The sequence below is a fragment of the Ischnura elegans genome, chromosome 3 (genome assembly GCF_921293095.1).
Source record: "Ischnura elegans chromosome 3, ioIscEleg1.1, whole genome shotgun sequence".
Lineage (NCBI taxonomy): Eukaryota > Metazoa > Arthropoda > Insecta > Odonata > Coenagrionidae > Ischnura > Ischnura elegans.
Window position 1 is genome coordinate 78,310,518 of NC_060248.1, and position 8,125 is coordinate 78,318,642.

Below are 8,125 nucleotides of genomic sequence, written 5' to 3' on the forward strand. Positions count from 1 at the left end.
CCGTGGCTGTCCCTTAATTTCTGACGAAGAGCAACACGAATCGGAAACCTCTCCTCTCGTAATTTATAAGATGTCATGCCAGTCTTTTAAGTTTATGGAATTCCATCGCTGTCCAGGTGACCCGAAATATTTTTACTATATACCACAGAAAAGTATCATTTACCCATTTTCGCCCAGAAAACTTTCTGCTTGCGATTGTGGAGATGTTTAAGTACTTTGCTCCTATAGTCGTCTTCAGTAATCTATTCTTGTGACACGTCGACTTGTTTCTTCAGGGTTACCCTTAGTGATAAAGCTATAATGGGTGGTAACGAGGTGACATTCTAACGTTATTCAATTTCCTACAGTGATCTTATTGGAAAGGATTAATCTTCAGGGTAAGCATATTTTTAGATGAAGGAAATAGTATGAGCAATGCCATTTTCTGTTTACTTTTATGATACAAGCATGTAATTTACTAAGAGTAGGCGCCCATATTAAATTTAAAATCCGCGGAAGAGAGGAGCGTTTTTACTGAAGAGTAGTACGCTCTGATATAAATACAACTCAAACTTCTCTCACGTTTGGAGCTTGTAGCCTTGAATTTGCATATAATTTTATTCGTTTACAAGGACACGAAAGCGATTAAACTTATAATAATTAAAGAATTTTGATGAAATTTGGGAGGGGGCGATGACCCCTTGATCGCCCCCTAAATCCACCTCTGACGGAGTCGTATTTCTCTTAATTTCGGCCGTCCTTCGCTGAGCTCACACCAGCAGCGGGTTCCTCTACTTTCATCCATACCGTCTACTTCTATTTCAATACCTGCCCTACCGGTCTTAAGAGCTTTTCGTGCGGAACGGAATCGAAAGGCATTTCATTATTTATAGCACAAGAAGCTTAACGAATAAAAATCTATGTCGGCGTATTTCCTGTGCAAGTCAATGCTTCTACTTAAAGGTAACGGTATTCCCTTTCCGCACTCGTTTTGTCTCTTCTCCCTCTTTTCCGGATTTTTTCCATTCGTTTTATTTGTCATCGAGTGAGGTATTCGAATCACGAGTCTCATCGCTAGCAACTCCCTTCTCCTTCCTCCCTACCAATTTCACCCCTCTCCCCCTAGCCTCTTCTTATTGCTCGTTTCCCCTTTCCCATATGACTCCCCTCCCGCCTATCTCCGTATTTCTTCCTCAGAAGATCTTTTCTGTGCATGTGCTGCCCTTTCGCAAAAGAACGAATAAGTATCTCGGACAGGATGATGGGAAAAGCATTTATGGATTTATTCCCTTTTGCCTTAATTCCCTACCTCCCCACTCCCTAATCGAAGGATGATTGTCCAATCCGGAACGGGTCTTCGCTCTTCCTCATATTTTAAGCATTTTTTTTCTCTCTTACACACACAAATGTTGTTTTTGTCGAGTTGCGCGGACCTAGAACGATTTATGGGCTTTTGTTTGCGATTCGCGTGTGGTGGAAGGGGTTTTAGTGGTTTGTGCCCTCCAGTGATTGAGAGTATATATAGTGCGCACGCTCCTCTATTATGTTCACAGAACTCTCGTCGTTAGTAGTGGAATGTATATGCGGCGTCAGCAGTGAAGCAGTCTTTTTCTCTAAAAAAAAGATCGCATACCTCACTGAATTTTGCTGGTAATGAAGGATTCCCGAGTTCTTCGCCGTGTAGTGGTGCATTTTTATCAATTTGGAGAGCTAATTCTTTAGAGACCATAGGTGTTTTTATGAGTGACAATATGGTACCCATAAAACACCTTTGGTATATGCATATGGTAGTTATAATAACTTTATATTATTCGAAATTTTTCGTATTAGATAGTTTCAGTGATATTAATCTGAATATGAACATCCAAATCCAGATTATTTTTTTGTTAATAGTGCAATTAGTACTAAATTTCTTTATGTGTACACGACAAGTTTAGACTAAACAAGAAATCTTTATCTTTCGTATATTCGTTTATGGTTCGTATCAATGTCTCAGTTTACTTTTTTTCAATCCATTTTGAATTTGATTTTAAGGTATTCCAAAACAGGCAATGCCTAAAAGGTATTCCTAAAATAATCCCTTTCTATTTTAAATTAGATCCTGATTACAATAGTTCATATTATCAGTGAAATTTATGATTGATCAATGATACAAATACTTTTTATGGCTTTGACCCATCAGCCATCATCATTCTTTATACAAATAATTCTTTTTTCTCTATACTGTATTCAAGGCATGCATTTTTCTGAACCAGATTCGAAATACGTTGCCTATAAATGGTGATGGTACTTGGAGGAGGCGACCGACAGCTGAGTTCATATGCGCCATGAAGGGGTTTGGAAGGAAGGGTGGAGAGAAACCCGGCGTCGGCATTAGCCTGCTCTTAACGAAAGGCGCCAAGGGGACCACGGCTTAACGTCCCATCCGACGGACGGAGTGTTGCGCTTGAAATGTCCTTCACACAACACTCAAGCAGGAATCGGGCAGTCTCTGAAAATTCTCTGCCATTGTTTCCTATAAATTTCTAAGACTTTGGGCCAAAGAGCCTTCCTACGGAGAGTGACTCGACAGCAGTAAAGGAAGTGTGACCTGGTGAAGAATTAGATCCTTTTAACTGAAATCATATTCGTATTTTCTTGTTTTAATGCCCTTACCAACTATTTCCGTGGTGTTTTTTTTCCATCAGAAGGGTTGCCAAACCTCCCATAGTAAACTTACAGCCAAGCTAGTCGGATCTGGGATATTTTCGTGGTCTAGAAGATGATTTGTTTTAGTCAACCATCCGTGGGATTGTAGCCATGATTGAAACGCCATTATATTTATTTATCATCCAAATAAGCCACGTATTTGCTCTCTAAATATGGCTTCTAGCTACCTCTTGATGGTATGGTATTTGGAAGAGGCAACCGACAGCTAATTTCATTGCGCGCTTCCTCTCGCGCAAACTTTGATAGGTAATTGATATCTTTCTGTGTGGAGCAAACAAAGACGAAAACAATCCAGAGGCAAAAAATCGGCGCAGCGGCCGGCGCTATTAAGCCACAAAAATACAGCTTTCTCATAATTGCAAATTATTACTAATAATTTGCAATTATGAGAATTACTCGGCAATTTTTTGTGATTAGATTTTCTTTGATTTTTTTCTTCATGTAAGGGTGTCTCACTCAGTATTATAATAGACGTTTACAATGATTGTGTAAAAATCACTCTTGCTGACGCACTGGAGGGAGTCTCTTTTCCAGTAGCTTTATTAATTATTGAATAGTCAACCAACCGATAATTCGCAGAATTCCCACAAGTCCTTTCTATGGTGAAATTTGGCCCCGCCTTCGTGAATTTACATTATCATTCTCTCCCCGCTTGGTTGAAATGATGGCATTGAACTAAGGGTTTTAGGAGCTCGGTAGGGTTAATTGCTGGAAAAACCCATCACACGCGGGCTCTATAGTGGACGGACTGATGTAAAATGGTCTCGAAGCAGTTGAGTGTTCACAGAGATAGCAATCTTTTCGCTTCTGTACCTTTGAATCTCTGTATAAAGTACGAACTTCATTATTCTTAAATGCCTTTCCCAGCGTTATTTTTCAGTAAATGTGTCATTCGGTGGAATTAAAAAAACCACGATTAGACGAAATGAATACACGCGAGTCACTTACGGAAAAAAATATTCCTTGGATCAAATTTAAGGTGAAATTTTGTAGTAGAAGATATAGTTATTATAGAAACGGTTTAACGATTGTATCGTTATGTCCCTCCAATTTACCGCCCTCCCTACTTAGTGTCTGTTTTCTATTGCGTAAATACATACAATGCACACCCATTTATCATATTTACTTCTGTCATTCCCTTTTTTCCTAAACTTTATGAATTAAACTCCTTTTCCTCTAATGCTCTGTAAATTATAAAGAAACCTATTGTTGACACCTTTTTTTGTTTTTCATGATGCATTTCAAAAGATTCTTATGCTTTTCGGAGTCATCCTACATTATTTATGTTATTATTTCGTTAGCAAGGTAATCATAATAGAATATGGCGTATACTGAAATTATTAAAGTGCGTTTTTACGTTCCTAATACGTATTATTCTGACGTACCTATTTATATTTTAGCATTTTAGTATGAGATACTATTAGGGTCAAATTAGATATTTATTAAATAGTACACCACAGTAGTTCTTTAGGTTTCTCTTAAGGTTGAGACGTTTACATGCACAATAGAAGGCGTTAAGTACGAAAACCTGTCTCCAGACAAAGATCATTAGAGTTATTGGAACTGATATTCATCTTTCTAGTGTTAATAATTTTAAATCCATGATGACTGTAGGAAATTATTTCTCTCTCGACGATTGTAATATAATAACGTCTACCATTGTTTTTATAACTAGCAAATAAAGATAATAAGTAACTACGACTTCTAATAAGTGGGAAACTTTTTGTTGATACTTGGAGCCGAGTGAGCGTGAAATGCCCATTACCTCGCTTATTAATCGCTGCTGTTTCATTTCACACCAGTGATGCAGGCAGCTGACATAGGTATTGCTTTTTCCTTGAACAAGGGAAATGAATCTGCGAGCGTTTAACTTTCACGTCCTTCAGGTATATCTTCTAATCACATCTCTTCCATTGGATCCTAAAGAGTAGAAAATATTTCTGCTCAATGAACTGTCTGAGGTCAAATGTTAGAAATCGATTTCTAGAATATATACCATATCAAATTTTGGGTCATAGGGTTGGACTCTTATTACTCGAACTCTCCTTTTAAAAAGGATCTGATACTGCGAACTGTATTAGAAGAATATATAGGAACTTCTCATTTCTGTCAGGGACGTGATTTTAAATTTTTTTATAGGGCATGTGGAGTTGTAATGTTTTACTATCATGAGGAACATCGAATGCGTTATAATGATTTGAGCTAAATTTGTAGTAAATTGCTGACCTTTTTAGTTCTTTCCTGGACGTGTATTGAGGAGCGAGTATTGAAATTGATTACGCTAAAAAAAATGCATCAAAACGCTGCACTTTTTTCCATCTCTTGTTCTTTTTGATTCTTACAAATCTGAAATAAGGCTAAATATCATTATCTGAAGTTCAATGCCGGTAGATTTTACACGATTATGCTAATTTATGTAATTTATAATATGCCCTTGGCCGATTTTATTCGCAAATGGACGTTTTTTTCTACCTCAATTTTGCGTTAAATTCGCTTATTTTTATCACATGTTGCTCTTCATGTACCTTCTCGACTGATCCTCTTTAAGTTGTCTCACCTCAACATGAAATTCATTTGGTTCACATTGGGTTTTTTTTCTCAGGCATGGGCGAATAAATATTCACTTATATACGTTTTTATTAGCATTAGTTTTTCGTCGGTAGAATTTTTTAAACTTCCGACTGAATATCGTATTATTCGTCGCAGAGAAAAGAATTTTTGACTCAGAATGCTTGTACTATAATATTTATTTCCACTCAATATATGTGATCCATTTTTTCCCAAAATTTTTGTCCTTGACTATTGTACAGTCTATTGGAGATCCAAATTTCTTCGATAATGAATCCCCCTGACTTACCATACCCCCTGAATACCATGACTTGTTTTTTTATTAAAAACTTTGCTTAGTTATTATTTAAAATTCCGGTAGAAATTATTATGACTATGTTTCCATAGGGCGTACGATTTATCTTTGCGTTCCTTTTTATTTGAACATTGAACTGAAATTTTTATCTTCATAATACATTTTTTGAAAAATAAAGAAATATTTCTAGAATTGGCATGTATGCAAATCAAAATTATGAGTTACATATAAAGAAAAAATTACAGAAGATTCTCGATTTCGAGATTTCAATTTACCTCATTTAGATGCTAGTGAAAAATATTCATCGGGACCCACCCTCGTTTCAATTTGACGAGCATCATAATATGTATGCCTTGAAACCTCATTTGTGAGGATATTTGCTTTTTTTTTGCACAATGCATCTCTAATACAATTTATCTTTGACGCATAATTGATAGGGTGTATTTTACCTTTTCATTGTAATGAAAAAGGGTAGTATCTGATAATTTTTCATTCCCTGAATTGGTCAAATCATCTGAATCACTCATGAGTAGCCTAAATTTGTAATGGTCTGATGCAAATACCGTTCCCAGTTTGAATTATTAAAACTGGAAGACTTAGAAAACTTTCTTTTTGGGGGCCTAATTGATTCAGGATTGAAACAGGAAATAATAGAAAGAAATGTAACATCAGATAATTTAATCAAGACTTCACTAAGACATATATTTCGGAGATGCGTGATTTTGAAGTTTGACCTGAAATAGAGCCTGCCGATTATAATTTAATTCTGTGATATTATCGACAGGTGTAGATGAATCAGTAGGAAATGTACTCCGATGAACATCTCATAGTGCGGGCGAAAACCATTCTTAATTAATGCCCAGAAAATAATGGGATCTAAAACACAGAAGAAATTGAATATATTACCATGAAAGTGCTACGATAATTCTAAAATGACGGATGCCAGAAGATATTGATTGAGAGGGAGAACTTGGATAGTGGTATAACGTACGAGAAGCTTGAACATGAAATAGGTGATGTAATCGCGTGATAGTTAATCAGCAAATAGTCCCGTAAATGGTATTATTGGTAGGATGGTCCATTTTTTTTAATTAACGATTTTGGATGGGTTGGACTGTGGATTTCCCAGATCGAGTACAGATCGAGTTCAGGACATCCCGAATGCAAATCAGCGATATTCAGTCCTAATTAATCGCATAATGCCGCATTCAAAGTCGATCTTGTTTGAGAATGTATGGATAAAGTACCATTTATCGCGTAGGGAGATAATATAGGCTGTATCAAATCTAGGCAAGCTTCCCTCAAATCGACTAGAGGAAACTTTTATTCTAGTTAATGCAACTTCATGCATATTATCCACATGTAGCTCATGTAAATGGTCATGTATAATAAATTATTTAATGCTTTTCTGCAAGTGTCAGCTCTCAGTACGTTCCAATTTAAAACAAGATACCTTGAGCAGATTTCTTCTGAAGGAAGCCTTCGATGGTAAACATTACCCAATAATTAGAACTAATGTTTACGAATAATAGGCCGGGAAGTAATGAGGCACTAAGCGATTGGCTTCAGATTGAATGTAATGGAGAGTTGTGAGGATAATTGTTATTCGAGTTGATGATTGCTAATGGATATTTTCTCCAAAGGAGAGGCTGGGGATGATGTTGGTCAGATGAGGTATTCAGGCTAAAAGAGAAGGAATAGTTCGCATGCGAGTTTCTTTTCCTAATGCGAATTATATGAGCCTGCGATCCTCCCATGTTCGCCGGAATGCGTACCTCGTTATAATGATTTAGGAAGATATACCATTGAGAATTGGGAGAACTTTTTTTGGTGATATATTGTGGGGCGTTCCCTCATGTCACGTCTCCGATTGTACAACATACTGAATGAGTGGTACGTACGTGAAATCTTCATGCGAAAATCACCGAAACTGTTTCGGAACGTCGACTTTTTAATGCACTATGCAATATTCCATGATAATTTACTCGTCCATATGAACAGTTGGTTTCTCGGTTTACTTTCCTTTTGCGGAGAGTATTCCCATCCATCATGTTAATGTCATCGCTTTTGGTTCGCGGTGGCTTCCTCAATTCGTTACATTCTGTGACCTATGGTTTTACTCAGCTGTCATCCACTCTTACGATGATGTGCAGCTGGTATGTGTGAGAACTTTCAGTCAATCAACCTTTCACCAGTCAGTCCTCTTCGATGCGTACGCATTTACCTGTAGATGAATCCAAATCTACTATAGCCCGTTAGCTGGAGTGACTTTAATGGCGATCAGGACGGATAGTACTAATGCTCTCTGCATCTGAGGAAACAAAGCAAAGGATGAGTTTTAGGGGTTGAAATACTATTGCATGACCGCCTTAGTTATAATTTCCCGCTGAAGACTATAAAAATGAAATAATTTAGGCACCATAGCGCCACATATTAAAGTAGAATTGAGGAAATTATTGAAGCCATGAATTCCCAAACAGTTCTAGACCATTCGGCTAATTTTTGCAACAAATCACTTTCTCTGCTCATCTTCAATGATATCCTAGCAATTTCTTTTAACCTTTACTCTTTACC